The 17692-nt window shown below is 43.8% G+C and overlaps 1 pseudogene; it reads left to right on the top strand.

Annotated features, from left to right (window-relative positions):
* Positions 1-9209: 9209 nt before the first annotated feature.
* LOC136883615 (5S ribosomal RNA) lies at positions 9210-9328 on the top strand (annotated as a pseudogene).
* The last annotated feature ends 8364 nt before the right edge of the window (positions 9329-17692 follow it).

Below are 17692 nucleotides of genomic sequence, written 5' to 3'. Positions count from 1 at the left end.
ACAATAACACGCAGTTACCTACACATGGCAGATGCCGCCCATCCTCATCGGAGGGTCTGCCTTACAAGGGCTGCACTCGGCTAGAAATAGCCACACGAAATTATTATCATGACAAAAATATTCCCCTGCTTTCGTCCCTCACAGCATATGTTATAAGTGCGGGTGTCTGAGGGTAGCTTCGAGGGGAATGTAGGGGAAGGAAGGTAGTGGAGCGGTTAAATACTGCTGAGCTATTGGGAGCGAAATGAAGTCTTGTCAGACTAACAGAGTCGTTAGGAGCCGATGTGAACACTTCGGTAGCAACTGGTGAAGTGGAACATCCCCCACTTCTGTCATGCTACCGCATACAAAACTTATTTAGTGTGCCATCACATAGTAATTGCGATTCTACACGCTGCTGTGGCGCTGTACGAATCGGTTAGCTGCGCCGAATGACATTTAGTGCATATTTAAGCTAAATAGGCCTAATTTTTAACATTAAACAAAGTAAAGGAAAAATGTAGGTAATATGTGAAATATCGTATACTTAAAAATATTTCTCCCCTGTGTGTGGGGGACGCAGATGAAGAATACACCTACGGTATCTCCTGCCTGTCGTAAGAGACGACTAAAAGGTGCGACCAAGGGATGACAGAATTAGAATCATGAAACTACTTGTTATTAGTACCATCACACGGGGAAAACCATGGATCGCCTTTACTTGCGAGTGGTACTACTATGTTAAGTGCGCAGTAGGTTTGTGATTAGTAGCAGTAGTGGGTGGCTCACTATGGGTTTACAGAATACGTGATTATTACCACTATATGCGAAATACCACGGGCTTACGTCGCCTGTGATTAGTACCATTGTGAGAAACACCACGGGTCTGGGCGTTGCCTGTGATTAGCACCACTACGTGTGGAACACCACGGGATAGTTCGAGTCCCTGTGATTAGTACACCTGTGTGAGGAACACCATGGGTTTGCGTTGCCTACGAGTGGCGCTATTATGTGAGAAACACCATAAGTCTGCGTTACCTGTGCGACGTTCAATACTTGTGAGTAGTACCATCACGTTTGGAACACCGTGAGTCTACGCTACTTTTGTTTAGTACCGCAACTTGAGAAATACAATGGTTCTACTTTACTAGCGATAAGTACTATTATGGGGGGGGGGGGCCATTGACCTGGATTTTGGACCCCTTTGGACAACAAGAATCATCGATTCAGAACTGTGATTTTTGAAGCAGTCCCTCGGTCAGTAAAACTAATTTTTCAATATAGTTTCTGGGAAGTTGAGGCATTGCGAGCCGGATCCACTTAAGGTTTTAAGTTCATAATCATTGTTCGTCATCTTTTTACATTCTAGTCAGTGGATGAATTTTGGACTTTTAAATTGACATTGCATTTCGTCTCATTTCATACCATTAGGTGCCGATGACCTAGATGTTACGCCCCTTTAAACAACAAGCATCATCATCATGATTTCTCCCCTAAGGGGTTTAGATAATGGTTGACTGTCAAAAACACAATATACATTCTTCCGAAACAGTTTCGGGCACGAACTTAAAATGTTACGTAAGGGTGGTCTTCTATATCCTAGATGTTAGTAAATATTTAAAAACATTCAGCCCCTAAATTAGCACTGATTCTTTCATTACCATTTGATGTACAAACTCCAAATTTTACAGGTTAGTCGCTTTTACGTCCTAGATATTAAATAGGACAGTGTTTAAAACATTCCAATTTTTCTGTACGGGTTTCAAAATGAGTGTTAAGTCAGAAAATAAAGAATAATTCCAACAAAACTGTTTGACGTACGAATTGAGGGTGTATTTTACAGCCTCAGCCGACAGTGGACTCTTCAAAATGTAAAACTTTGATTAATAACTTTCAGTTAAAAACCGTAGCATACCGAGTTCGATAGCTGCAGACGCTTAAATACGGCCAGTGTCCATTATTCGGGAGATAGTGGGTTCGAACCCCACTGTCGGCAGCCCTGAAGATTGTATTCCGTGGTTTCCCATTTTCACACCAGACAAATGCTGGGGCTGCACCTGAAGGCCACGGACGCTTCCTTCCCACTCCTAGCCCGTTCCTGTCCATCGACGGCGTAAGACCTATCTGTGTCGATGCGACGTAAAGCAACTTGCAAAAAAAAAAAAAAAAAAAAAAAAAAAAAAGCTGTGGCGAAGCACGGGTATCTTGCGAGTTAGGTGATACACTGATAAGGCAACAGGGTTTGCATATTTTTTAAATAATTCCTAGATTTAGGTCGCTAAATTGGAATAAAAATGAAATGTATCGCCACAAAGTGTTTCACCCGTCACGTGACAACTGTTTGAAAAGAAGACCGGAAAGAATCACTATGGCACATAGAAAGAGCCTCACTCTCCGTACGTCCAAAAACTAGTGTAAGGCTAAATAATGAATTACCGGTAATGACCAAGTTGTGGAGGCCCAAACTTGACCGTGCCCTGGTATTGATTGCTAAATAGTTACCTAATTAACTCTCCTCTGACTCCCCTCACAAAGTTTTCTGCACTCCGCTGACACCACTTGACCCGCAGTGGGTACTCAAGTACAGAATAACTCGCTGCCAATAATAAACATATTAAGGCATATGTTTCTAATTTATAGATTCAGATGTTGCTCTTTGTTTTAATTCCTGTATTTTCATAATATGGAAATATCTTTGATGTGACGGACTCATTGGCTGAATGGTCAGCTTTAAGGCCTTCAGTTCACAGCGTACCAGGTTCGATTCCCGGTCGGGTCGCGAATTTTAATCGCGGCTAATTAATTCTTCTGGCTCGGGGACTGAGTGTTTTCCTTTCCCAACACTTTCCTCCTCATATTCAGACAGTGCACTCCACTTCCAACCACCACAGAAACACGTAATAGTGATTACATCCCTCCATATGGGGTTGGCGTCAGGAAGGGCATCTGGTCGTAAAACAGGGTTAAATCCATATTTACTACACAGGTCGAACCTGTGACCCCACACATGTGGGCAAGTGGTAGGAGTGAAGAAGAAGAAGAAGAAGAAGAAATATCCTTGATGTACTTTAAACGTTATTTTCTCTGTACATGTATTTCCTTCGTTTCATTCTTCGTCTTTGTTTTCACTATTTTGTTTTGCATTTATTTTCACTTCCATATGTATTAAGTGTTGGTGTGTTATGAAGGTACTGCATAGGGCCTACTGCCTGTGTACTTCCAAAGAGATAAATAAATAAATAAATAAATAAATAAATAAATAAAATAAATCCGCCTTTGTGCTTTAGTGGTTAGCGTGATTAGCTGCCACCTCCAGAGGCCCGGGTTCGATTCCCGGCTCTGCCATAAACATTTGAAAAGCCATACGAGGGCCGGAACGGGGACCACTCGGCCTCGGAAAGTCAACTGAGCAGAGGTGGGTACGATTCCCACCTCAGCCATCCTGGAAGTGGTTTTCCGTGGTTTCCCACTTCTCCTCCAGGTAAATGCCGGCATGGTACCTAACTTACGGCCACGGCCGCTTCCTTCCCTCTTCCTTGTCTATCCTGCCTGTCGTAAGAGGTAACTAAAAGGGGAGACGTAGGGATGATGTAATTGGAACCATGACATTATTTTTGTTTAGTACCATTAAGTGAGGAACACCATGGGTCTGTGTTACCTGTGATAGATACCACTATGTGAGTAAGACTACGGGATTGTGCATTGCCCGTGATTAGTACCACTATACGTGGACCTCCATGGGTCTGCTTTGCCTGTGAGTAGTGACATTATGTATGGAACACCATGCGTCTATGTTACCTGTGGGTGGTGTCGTAAGGTGTGATACACCGTGGGTCTACATTACCTATGTTTAGTACCACAATATGAGGAGCTCCATGGATCTTCTTTACCAGTGATTAGTACAATTATGAGGGAGCGGCGAGCTGGAGTATCATCTAATTGGACCCACTGATTGTTTTGGATTCATGGTCATTTTTTCATCATCATTCGTTTCAGAGTTTAGTCAGTGGACACATTTTGAAGTTTTAATTATCGTTTCGTTTCGGTGCACCTCGTGCCATTAGGAGCCGATGACCTAGCTGGTAGGCCCATTTAAATAATACATATAATCATCTCTCTCAACCCCCCTCCATTTCTCTCTCTACTATCCCCCCCCCCAATCCCTATTACAAGTCATACATTTTGAGGAGATGCCAGAGATGTCCTGATAGCAGTTCCATGAAATCCCAATACATGATGTTCCGAAAACTGTAGGAAATACTTAGGGAATAACAGTACATCACAACAACATGAAGCATCCCAATGACCATACATCCTATGGTCGATTATTTACGAGTTAAACACATTCCGAAATTGAACTGGAATTACTATTAAAAGCACATCCCACTTCTTCGAGTAGCTGAAATCATGCTTGATGGCCTTTAGACTATTGAACTGCGTATTTTTGAGCTACAAGCAGGATATGTCTATTCAAGTATTCAGTTTTCCACTTTAAAGACCGTAGTATTGGGAAATAAGCGTTCACCTGAAAGATCTTTATTTCCAGGCCACAGTTTAAGGATGTCAGTTTTATTTCTTAAAATGTAACTGATCTGTATTTTCCAGCAGAAAACCGCACGGCCATGTTTCTAACTCTAAGATGATGATCTTTCTCATACAGGATCTCTCATAAAAACTCAGACCGAACGTGTATACAATCTTACATGAAATCTTAGCTTATAAAAAATGCTGGAAATGTCTCCTTACTGGGTTATACAGGCATTGTATCTGGTAACCCCATTTTAGCTGACGCGGGTGAGATCCGCCACTGTAATATTTTCTTTCAGTTCCTTCAATGTGTGAGGATTTGTTCGATACTCTTTTTTCTTTCAGTTTACCCCACAAGTAAGAATCACACACTGATAGATCTGGAGAACGAGGGGGAAACAGACCAGCATCGATCACTCTGTCTGCAAACACTTCCGAGATTGTAAGAAGGGAATTTTCTCCTGTATGAGCAGGAGCTGAATCTTCCTGAAACCATCCATGATATGTTTTCTTCTTCCGTTAATTGACAGAAGAATGGCGTCCAAATGTCATCTTAGTACTTCTCTGCATTTACTGCAGTCTCGAAAAAATAGGCCCAATTATTCTTCCTGCACTAACAGCACACCAAACACCAATCTTCCTATAATAATGACTAATGAGATACTTCATAAACACCATTAGGATTTTCTGTACACCAATAGCGAGAGTTATGAATGTTCGCACAACCATTAAGATGAAACCCGAGTACGAAAATACGGTGTTGCAATGTTAACTATCTCACAACAGAGAAGCTTCCCGAACTCTGAAGGTCACTTGGCAAGGCATAGCATTACAACACAATCCTACCTCGAAGTACCTCGGAGTCACTCTGGATCGTGCCTTAACCTACAGAAAACATTGTTTGAACATCAAGCAGAAAGTGGCTGCTAGAAACAATATTGTGCGGAAGCTAATTGGAACATCTTGGGGAGCACAACCAGACACAGTGAGGACATCTGCCCTTTCGCTCTGCTATTCCGCAGCTGAATACGCATGCCCGGTGTGGTACAAATCTTGCCATACCAAAGCAGTTGATGTAGCACTCAACGAAACCTGCCGCATTATTACTGGATGTTTGAGACCTACACCTTTGGAAAAAGTGTATTGCCTTGCAGGGATAGCACCTCCCGATATTCGCCGTGAAGTGGCAGCCAAGAAAGAAAATAGAAAGGTGTTGACATCGGAAGCACAATATTGTTTGGATATGAGCCACCACGCCAGCGGCTTAAGTCTAGGAAAAGCTTCTTGAGAGTAACCGAAACACTTGCAGGAACAGCGCAGCAAGCAAGAATTCAAGAATGGCGCGTCAGGAGTCAACATACGAGGATCAGTCAATGGATGACCCCAAAAGAGGAACTCCCTCCTGGCCATGTCACAGATTGGGTGAATTGGAGAGCACTGAACAGACTGCACTCTGGTGTTACGCGGTGCAGGGTAAACCAGAAGAAATGGGGTTTCGAAGTGGACAGTACCTTGTGTGTACGTGGAGAAGAGCAGACCACAGCCCATTTGCTGCAATGCAGTTCATGCCCATTCAGCTGCACAACAGAAGACCTGGTTAAAGCGAAGCCAAATGCACTTGATGTTGCAAGGTTTTGGGCTCACATAGTTTAATGTGGCTCTTCGCCATTGGAGTATTTATATTATGTTTTATGTTTTTCCTTATCTTTAATTTTAAACTTATGTATGCTTCTGACACGATATAAATAAATAAATAAATAGATAAGATTCAGACTGGCGACTCATGCTTGCCAGGTCGAACACGTGCTGCTTGCAGAGTACAAACAACGCGCGTTCGGTCTGAGTTCATATTAGAGACCCTGCAGATGTTCATTACCTCAGTTTTTTTTCCTTAGAGTCAGACGTTTGCATTTCTACGTACCATAAGTGACACACACTTCTCAAGTTACCCACAAAGACAGTGCCAACTGTCTGTACTTTTAAGAAGAAATACATTTGGTAGTAACATGAAACCTGAAGTACTGTCCATTATTTGGTCGCTTTTCAGGAATTGCAAGCTCTTCTTCTCAGGCTGTCCACTATTAAGGATTTCTATTGGCGTGAGAGAGGCAGTTTTCAGTGTCGCGCGTCCGTTATTAAGAATTCCCATTATTGAGAAGTGATATTGTCAGTAAAGTCGGGGAATTTTTAGAGGTGTTCGCATTCAGAGGTGTCCGTGAGGAAAAGTTTCGCTATATTTCGACATTTTTGTAAAATATGCAGAAATTCGGCAGTTTTTAATTACAGAAAAATATTTTGAAAATTTTGAGTCAAATTTCAGTTTACCGGTATTTTCTGATAATCATATTACATTTCACTTCTGTCTACTTAACATCTGCACTCCAGGCTGCACCGCGCAGTAACTGACCTTCGATCGCTACTGGGCGGCCATCTTGTGATGACGTCATGTTCTCTCACTGTATCAATCAATCAATCAATCAATCAATCAATAAATCAATCAATCACTACTGATCTGCATTTAGGGCAGTCGCTCAGATGGCAGTTTCCCTATCTGTTGTTTGCTAGCCTTTTTCTTAAATGATTTCAAAGAAATTGGAAATTAATTGAACATCTCCGTTGGTTAGTTATTCCAATCCCTAACTTCCCTTCCTATAAACAAATATTTGCCCCCAATTTGACCTCTTGAATCCCAACTTTATCTTCATATTTTGATCTTTCCTACTTTTAAAAAACACCACTCATACTTATTCGTCTACTAATCTCATTCCACGCCATCTCTCCACTGACAACTCGGAACATACCACTTAGTCGAGCAGCTCGTCTTCTTTCACCAAAGTCTTCCCAGCCCAAACTTTGCAACATTTTTGTAACGCTACTCTTTTGTCGGAAATCACCCAGAACAAATTGAGCTGCTTTTCTTTGGATATTTTCCAGTTCTTGAATCAATTAATCCTGGTAAGGGTCCCATACAGTGGAACCATACACTCTTTGGCGTCTAACGAGAGACTTTTATTCCCTCACCTTTAAATTCTTACTACAACCCCTAAGCACCCTGATAACCATGTGCAGAGATCTGTACCCTTTATTTACAATCCCATTTATGTGATCCTTCCTTACATCAACACCTAGATACTTACAGTGATCTCCATAAGGAACTTTCACGCTATAAACGCAGTAATTAAAACTGAGAGGACTTTTCCTATTTGAGAAACTCACAACCTGACCTTTAACCCCGTTTAACATCATACCATTGCCTGCTGTACATCTCACAATATTATCGAGGTCATTTTGCAGTTGCTCACAATCTTGTAACGTACTTATTACTCTATACAGAATAACATCATCCACAAAAGGCCTTATCATTGATTCCTTCATCATTCTGCTTTAAAATAATATAAGCCATTTAAACCATTCCTCTGTTCGTAATAATGTTTGAACTATAATCGAATTTTGCGTTACAAGAATAACGTCGCATAAATTTTTCTTTGGGAGTCGCCGACCTCAATTGCAGTATGACGTTTCACGTCCAAAAAAATATAGGATTGAATAAAATAATAATGTTCCGAGCCGTAGGAGTTTAAATTGATGCTGCCATTCCTGGGTAAGTTCTTATTAGTTCAGGAGCTGAGTGTTAGTGTCCTGGAAGCAAATCACAGACACATAATTATTCTGCAGCTTCTGAGCAAGGATGCTTCATGCAGTGACAGTTGACAGTGTGTAGCCATGCCAACCACAGTGTGGGCGAATAATGACGTTAAATCCCGCTGCTGTCTTCTTAATTACTGTGACAGATTGAAGCGCGTAATTAAATATCTTTGACTGCTTCCGTAACCACATCACACACGCCCTTACTCCGCCTTTTCTCCCCATTGCGCTGTCATGAATGAAAATGGCTCCTGACAAAGGAAGCATTATGTGTAAGCTGATAATTCTGTTGTCTAGATACGTATATGCATGATGAACAGTCAAACTCTCTCTTTGATAAATACGTACGGAAGTAAAAGCTGTTCGCCTACGTGGAGTAGTGGTTAGTGTGATTAGCTGCCACCCCCGGAGGCTCGGGTTTGATTCCCGGCTCTGCCACGAAATTTGAAAAGTGGTACGAGGGCTGGAACGGGGTCCGCTCTGCCTCGGGAGGTCAACTGAGTAGAGGTGGGTTCGATTCCCACCTCAGCCATCCTGGAAGTGGTTTTCCGTGGTTTCCCACTTCTCCTCCAGGCAAATGCCAGGATGATACCTAACTTAAGGCCACGGCCGCTTCCTTCCCTCTTCCTTGTCCGCCCCTTCCAATCTACCCATCCCCCACCGAGGCCCCTGTTCAGCATAGCAGGTGACGCCGCCTGGGCGAGGCACTGGTCATCCTCCCCAGTTGTATCCCCGACCCAGAGTCTGAAGCTCCAGGACACTGCCCTTGAGGCGGTAGAGGTGGGATCCCTCGCTGAGTCAGAGGGAAAACCCAACCCTGGAAGGTAAACAGATTAAGAAGAAGAAGAAGAAGAAGAAGAAGCTGGGTTGGCTCAGGATATAACTAGAGGTACTCATAGGCCAGAATGTAAACTTATTGAAGCGAGTGGCGACTAGCCCGGACAACAGTCCTGCTATGAGAACCCATAGAAAATATGTTACTCTCGCTACATTAAGGAAGAGCGGACTATACTAGACTTTCTATTAGCCAAATTAGTTTGCATTCTAATCTATTACTGGCCAACGGCCAGAACATGTTGAATACACCGGTTCTCGTCCTATCACCGCAGTTAAGCAACATTGGGCGTGGTCAGTACATGGATGGATGACCGCTTGGAAGCACCACCTGCCGTTGGCTCAATTCCCTTTTGTCCTGCCCAGCCGTGTAGGGGGAAACGCGTCCGCCTGTCATCCGGCGGCCCCGGGTTCGATTCTCGGCCGGGTCAGGGGTTTTTAATTGTAAATTATTAATATCCCTGGCCATGGGTCTGGGTGTTTGTGTCGTCCTTAACGTTCCTTTCCTCACATTCACCACTTTATACTTCCACAATTACATTCACATGTAGGTTCCTATCATATGGTGAAAGTAGTGACAAAAGATCTGCAGAGGTCGAAGCAACGAGACGTCCAGGCTGTACTTATAACAGAGTGGAATGAATGATTGCTAGAACAAGCGGTGTCCGACGATAGGCATAATGGCACTCACGGTGAGGAAATAGGATGGCAGGGATGAATTCCATTAATGAAATGGTATTGAGGTCATGTGATGGTAATGGAGGAGGTGCCGTGGAGGGCAAGAGAGTCATTTACGCTTAATTTATATTCAAGTGCCCTCCGACCGACATGTTAGTTTTGTAGAGATGCAAGGTCGACACTGGCAAGACTAAGGTGCCAAGTGATGAGAATAGGAAAGCTATTTGATTTACGTCGCACCGACACAGATAGGTCTTATGGCGACGATGGGATAGCAAAGTGCTAGGACTGGGAAGGAAGCGACCATAGCCTCAATTAAGGTATAGCCCCAACATTTGCCTGGTGTGAAATTGGGAAACCACGGATAACCATCTTCAGGGCTGCCGACAGTAGGGTTCGAATCCACTATCTCCCAGATACAAGCTCACATCTGCGGGCCCCTAACCGCACAGCCAATTCTCCCGGTAGAGTAGAGAAAAGCAAACTGCTGTTAACATAACATTGGAGGGAAAGAAATTGGAACAAGTAAAGTCAGTCAGATATTTGGGGAGATTCTTAACATGGAATGGAAGCTATACGGAAAAAGTAACAAGCAGAACATCTATGGGAAAAGAAGCTTTTGGAAAGACTTTTGACGTCTATTAATTTGACGTTAATTAAAGAAAGAGGTTCGCAAAGTGTTTTGTATGGAGTATTGTGACATACCTAGCTGAAACATGGACTTTCAAAAAGAAAGATACAAAGTATTTGCAAAGTTTTGAAATATGGTTGTGGAGAAGAATGATGAAAGTGAGAAGTGGACAGATAAAGGGAGAAATGAAGTGCTAAGAAGAGTCGGATAGAAGATGCATCTGATGAAATCGATGAGGAAGAGGAAAATATTCTGGATGGGTCACATACCACGCAGAAATTGTCTTCAGCAGAGGGTGATGGAGGGGAAAATAGATGGAAGATGATGAGTTGGGATGTTAACAGATATCAAGTAAAGTATGAACAACTGAAACAAGATGCTCAGGAAAGACAATCATGCAGAATGTCCAGTTTCAAGACAGATTAACCCAAGAAGAAAAAGAAGAGGGAGGTCAGACAACGCATGGGAGTAGCGTCCGAAGCTCGCCTCAGATGGCACGAACATGTTATGATGAATGATGGGCCGACTCTTCTGCGTGACCAAGGAGGAAAGCGGCCTCGTGGTCATTTGAAGAATTGGTGGCTTGATCCCATCAGAGAAGATAATGTTGCGAATGGTGGGAGTTGTACTTAGAAAAGCCTTCGACCGGAAGAAGTGGAAGAAGCTGCGCAAGGACGCGGACTCTCCACTGTTTCGGGAAAGACGCTGGAAAAGAAGAATATTGGGGATTTTATAACGGCCGTGCCTTTAATACTTAAACAGAAGCATATGTGGTGTAGACCAGTGGTATTCAAATTTTTTGGTTGGTGTACCCCCAAAATCCAATCGTTTTACCTTCGTATCCCCCAAAGTATGAGTATATTACGATTATACTAGAAATAACAGATTATTTTTTTGCTGGCTGCTGGCGCGGCTCGACACGGTCCGGTTGGATCACGTCCGCTGCTTCGCTCCTCCCTACCTCTCCGCCACACCAAGATACGACTATTTATTTGTTCAGTGTTGGCGTTCAAACTTACGCTGGACACATGCAGTTTGCACCTTTGCATTCTACTGCCTCCCACGAATTTTGCTACCCAATTTCAACCGGATCTGAGTGTAACACATGTATAAATGTTCCCTTGTGAGTGATATTTCAAACTGATTCGATTATTTTATTCGATTGTTTATTCGATTATATAAATAATCGGATGGAGATTATTCGATTATTAAAAGTATTCGATCATCCCATCACTAGTTGGTAGCACTGGGTCACACTTAACCACCTAGTCTTCGAGCCAGACGAATTAACCCATAGTGAGGCGCGCTTAATTATGTAACGCTAGTTGTCACATGTCGGTCGTTTCGCCACCAATTCTTGTGTCGAAATTGCTTTATCATCATGAAAAAATTTCATTCCTCTCCCTGAAGGGGAGGGGCGGGCCACCTAGAAGGTAACGCCTTCTCTCTGGCCAGGATCTAAATTGCTGGCTACATCGTATACATGGTTAATACAGTCGTAACGAGGATACAAAAAGAATGGCGATAGGCAGTCACTACTGTGATGGCCGCAGGAGTTTGAAGCTTTCGTAGACTTACTTATTAGAAATTAACTATTTCTTTTGTATGTTTTTCTTCCGAAACCAAATCAGATCTTTCTTTTCCATTATTCAGTTTGTCATTCCATACCACGATGTATTCACAGCGACAGCTAACCTCCAGCTGAGCGCGCGAGTCAGCACAGCGCCATCTTAGATCAGAGCATGCGTGTGACGTCACATATTTAGCACAAATTTCTGCCTTACTTTGAAGCGCTATTTCATGAAAACTACGTTTCAGATTGATTTTTTTTTGCAACAGGTAGCTTCCTCTTTTATCTGTCAATTCAGACACTAAATATGATCGTCTTGGCGATATTCGCGTTCTACCCAAACACTAAAAGCGTCTTAACACTTTTCCTTCCATGTACTCGTTGTTGAGGAATGTAAGCCTACGTAAAAGTTAAGTATAAACTGTTTCAAACAATGTCACGACTTTTTCTTTCTCTTAGGATACACCTTGTATCGCTTCCCACTCCTTCCTGCTATCTCTTTTGCCCTTAGAAATTAATAGCATGTTGGAGGCCATGTAGATTAGTGACGATAGCCATGCGGGGGGAGCGGGCTTTGCCTCTTCCGCCTCCCCCCCCCCTGTGTGCTTAGTAAACTAACACAAGTTGATGGTAAAACAATTGTGTAGCAAAGTTGTACAGATTGTTTTATTATCCGAAAGTACCGTCAGCATCTGATAAATCACTCCCAACGTTAGCATCCTCATCGGAAAATTTTATTCCGCTGTCCATGTTATGATGACATTCTTGTCAAATATTTTCTTCCCTCGTCTCATATCCACTAATTTCAATTTTACCAAGGTTCTCTCGTTAAGGGTTCATAAAATCAAGGAAGTCCGCGAACTATAGAGAAAATGCAGAATGGAAACACTTCACCGCTACAAAAATCTCACCTTTCTTACAAGGCGCGCCACGGTCTAAACGACCGACCCTCTGTTTATTAACACTTCACGCAAGAACAAAGCTATAAATATAAGGGGTGATCAAAAAGCTTCCGTTCGACGGCCGTACAGTCCTGAATCAGGCAAGTGAGGCACTCACCCCAGCGACGCACCAGATTGATGATCCCCGTGTGGTAAAACACCGTGTCCTGCTGCACACCCTCGTCTGACAGGAAGCATCAACCCTTAAAGGCGCATTTTTGAGCGGAACGAAGGCGTGATACTGGCATGAAGAGAGATCTGGGCTATAGGGTGGGGGGTGCTCGCGTGTTGTTGTTGTTGTTGTTGTTGTTTGTAATGGATGAGGCTGGCATCCCAGATCGACATGTGTCTTGTGTCGAAAGGTGACCCGTACGGAACTTGGTGCACCATTCCACAACGGTGCTTTTCGACAGATTTGCTGTACAATACACGGTCTTCATTCTCCGATGGATATACACCGGTTTTTGTCCTTCGGCAGCCAAGAACAGAATAACAGCACGTTGGTCCTGTTTGGACGTCCACTTAGTTCGCGTGGCCGCATTTAACGCTCGCACCTCAGCACGACACGACTGCCACACTAATCCCTTTGCTTTCTTTTATCGCGGGGGGAGGGGGCGAAGTCCGCTCCCCCCGCGTGGCTATCGTCACTAATCTACATTGCATCCAACATGCTATTAATTTCTAAGGACAAAACAGATAGCAGGGAGGAATGGAAACGATAAAAGGTGTATCTGCCTGTTTCCATGTCAAACATGCTGCCAAGGCCAGACTTTGTATTTCGTAGGTGGTGTTGAGGCATGGTATTAAAGGTCAGGAAATACGCCATAGGCGGAAAAAGAAACAGCCTACATGTAAAACCTGACATATTTTGACAGCACATGCAAGGATGTGGTTTCTGGCTATGTCCAAGTGTTAGTATTAGTTGAGAAGCATCATGAACCACCCATGATCCGTAATCTCGCCAGTCCAGTTACTAGGGGATCAGTCCGTCTGGGCACTGCCGTGACTAGTGCGGCCTTGCCGGTTGCGGAGCCATGCGCCAATAGCCACTAGGGCTTGCCGCAACGCTCCGCCCCCTAGGGGTTCCTCGTAACCAATCTCCGATCCCGGAGAATGAGGTCAAGCCCGCCAAGATGGGTGCCTCCTGGATGGGGGTGAGACATGATGCCGGGCCTGCTTCCTCTCTGCCCGCACCATGGCTCGGTAAACAAGGCAACTGCGATGAGTGGCCGGGTGGCCCCCCGCGCAGTTGGCACACACCGGCGCCCCGTAAGTGCCGCGTAGGCCGTGTAGTGGCGATCACCCCCACAATGGTTGCACCTCACTAACAACCCACGTCTATCCTGCAAGAGCTGCCGAGCGGGATGTTTCGGTCTCACCTGACCGCCGCTACTCGCTGTGGTCTTCTGATTAGCTCCTCGGCCGACTGCTGTCCTGGGAGCAGTCCTAGGTTGCGGCTGCGCGGCCCTCTCCTGGTGTCACGGCGACGTCGTCTTCTTCTTCCTGGTGCAAGGGCGGCGCCTGCTTCCTGACTGGGGTGGTCTCTTCTCGGCTGGGGAAGAGGCCTCGTCCTGGTGGCCCTCCTCCCTGCCTGATAACCCTACAATAGCGGGTGGCCCGCTGCAGCGCCGGGTTCTCAGGCTGGCGGCATCAGTCACTGCCGACACTTGATTGTGTTCCCTGTCCTGTGGGCCGCACATCGATGTCTGCAACATGAGAAACTCGACTTTGCCTACATGTCCGTGCTTACATATTCGCATCGGAGTAGTGCTACGTTGCATGTCTGCTGCAGCAACGCCCTCAAACGGAAACTTTTTGATCACACCGTATAATATCGATCATAATTTTGTAAGTTAAAAAGCAACAGAAGCTACAATGGAAAATAACACTCTAGGAGACTTTAACCAGTGTTAGAACTGGGTGAAGGAAAGACGGTGGCGAAGGGACCGACCCACAAGCAACTAAGAGTTAAGCAGATACAGTTAAAATCCCTAGAACAGCCGGATATCGAAGTAAGGACCTTCTGGAGAGCAGCCTTTGGCTCGCTGATCTTCCAGCCAAGCAGCTGGAAAAATCAGTTTGAAAGTCCCAAACTGATCTTCTTTTCTATTTTTAGGATTGCGACTCCTCTTAACTGGTAATTTTCTTAGCAACCTGCTTGTACAACCAGTGTATCTTACGGCTTTTGGTAAATGATCCGTATGAACAATAGCAGTGAAAGTTTACGGCCTTCTCGAGCTCAAGTAACTCGTTCTGCCGTCAAGTCTCATTGCACTCTCATTGTCAACTTGATTGCCTGCTATTACCTGCCTCTGATACCATTAACCTTCAGAATGGTGAACATCCTTATCCTCGATTCTTGTCACAGCAGAATGGGTTTGTAACTGTTAGGTTCTGCCGAAACTAATTTTGAATAATAAATTTATAAACTACCTGAAAAACAAAACATATGGTAACAATATTACAGTATAAAAATGAAAAAAAAAAACCTAAGTTAAAATAGAATGGCATGTTTCGTTCTTGAAAGAGCATCATCAGGTTCTATCAAATGACACTCGTAATATTGACGAAAGTATCAACATTTAGGTTTATTTCTTTTTAAATCCTTTAAAACTTATCGTAATGAAGTCTTCACTCCTCTCCACTCTCTACCAGGAAATGCTTTTTAAGTCGCCATGTTGAAACTCTAAAGTAACATTAGTTGTGGTCACTTCTTGAATACCGGGCTGAGTGGCTCAGACGGTTGAGGCGCTGTTCTTCTGATCCCAACTTAGCAGGCTCGATCCTGACTTAGTCCGGTGGAACTTGAAGGTGCTCAAATACGTCAGCACTAGCACGTAAAAGAACTTCTGTTGGACTAAATTCTAGCACCTCGGCGTCTCCGGAAACCATAAAAGTAGTTAGTGGGACGTAAAGCTGATATCACCATCATCATCATCATAATCATCATCATAGCTTCTTGGCTAAGTATCTCGACTCCTTCGCTCAATAATCAGCATAACCACCTTCGGTTCAAAGGGTTCTGGGTACGATTCCCGATCGGGCCAGGGAGGTTAACGGCGTCTGAATAATTCCGTTGGCTCAAAGACTATTCGTCTAAATACGCACGTCCTCGTATACACGCAGCACTGAAAACTACAACAGACCACGCAATAAGACTATATTCCTCCTCATAGTCACCTTCAGGAAGGGCATCCAGTCGTAAAACTAAGTCAAAGCTTATAAGTACGGACGGTCCCAAAATTAGGAAAATACCAGCAGGAAGAAGAAGAATAACACAGGTAGTAGTAGTAGTAGTAGTAGTAGTAGTAGTAGTAGTAGTAGTCTCCTTAGGTCTGAAGAAGTTAGAGCACCGAGCAAGTCGGCCGTGCGGTTAGGGTCGCGCAGCTGTGAACTTGCATTCGGGAGATAGTGGGTTCGATCCGCACTGTCGGCAGCCCTGCAGGTGGTTTTCCGTAGTTTCCCATTTTCGCACCAGGTAAATGCTGGGGCTGTACCTTAATTGACACCACGGCAGCTTCCTTCCCACTCCTAACTCCCTTCCTATCCCCTCTCCCACCCCATCGTCGCCGTAAGACCTACCTGTGTCGGTGCAACGTAATACAAATGAAAAAAATACACAGATTAATAATAATAATAATAATAATAATAATAATAATAATAATAATAATAATAATAATAATGGCTTTAGGTCCCACTAACTACTTTTACGGCCTATCGTAGACGCTAAAATACCAGAATTTAGCCCACAGTTCTTTTACGTGCCGGTAAATTTACCGACATGCAGCTGACTTACTTCAGCGCCTACGAATACCACCGGACTGAGTCGGGATCGAACCTGCCAAGTTGGGTTCAGAAGGCCAGTGCTCTTCCGTCTGAGCCACTCAGCCCAGCAAAGAACTACTTTTACGGTTTTGGGGAAAAGCCGAGGTGCTGGAATTTAGTCCGCATGAGTTTTTTTACGTGATGTTGGTGTTCTTTCAGTAGAACTAACACGCACACAATTTTCATAAACTAGCCCTATGTCGAATCGAGTACAAATTACGTGATATATTCCTCGACCGTGTGACAAATGTGGCCAGGAAGTTAGGGACAACCCGACGTGCTTTGTTTACTAGAACCACCTTGCGTTACCATGGTAACACATACCTTACAAGGTCGCTCAATAGCTACTGCTGGTACACCTTAATAATCCATGGGTTTCATTGTGTCAGAAATAAGGAATCGATATGGAAGAAAGACGAAGAGGGAAGTTCGGTTGAAGCTCAACTACCGCAATACGACCTATTGTAGTGTGACTTCCTTCTACACCAAAATACTGTTCATTAACGAGCTATAATTTCCAGTGTTGTCTAGGTGGAGTTAGACTTTTCAATCTCTCAATACTTTTAACTCTTCTTAATTTTAGATTTCAGTGTATTTTTTTTCGGGGATGTTTAACTATTCGTACGTTCCATTTAGGGGAGTTGTTATGTTCTATGTCAGTGGTTTTCAAAGTATGGTTCGCGTACCACTAGGGGAACGTGGGTTCATCTCAAGTCGTACGTATCGTAGCTCATACCTGTCTTCTGTGAGCAGTCCAGGAAAGAGATGAACCAGTTCATATTCAATAAAATCTTATTGTGATTTAGGGTGTCTGTCTACCACTGTACATAGTCCCCTTTCTGAATTATTCATTCTAATGTATGCGTACCTCTCTTAAATTCTTCACGAAGTTGTAAATGTTAGATTGTGGAGACTCAAATGACGCATCCTTATATAGCAATTTCAACATTCTTAGGCTAGCCCTCTTGTTGCTCAGTTCGGGATTGCTCTTATTCCATTGTGTGTGATACGTAGCCAAACACTGTCTGTTATTTTCATGCCAAGAAAGGTATTGTGGGTGAT

This window comes from Anabrus simplex, chromosome 11 (genome assembly GCF_040414725.1).
Source record: "Anabrus simplex isolate iqAnaSimp1 chromosome 11, ASM4041472v1, whole genome shotgun sequence".
Lineage (NCBI taxonomy): Eukaryota > Metazoa > Arthropoda > Insecta > Orthoptera > Tettigoniidae > Anabrus > Anabrus simplex.
The sequence above is the reverse complement of the archived record's forward strand: the minus strand, read 5'-3'. Positions and strand labels throughout refer to the sequence as shown.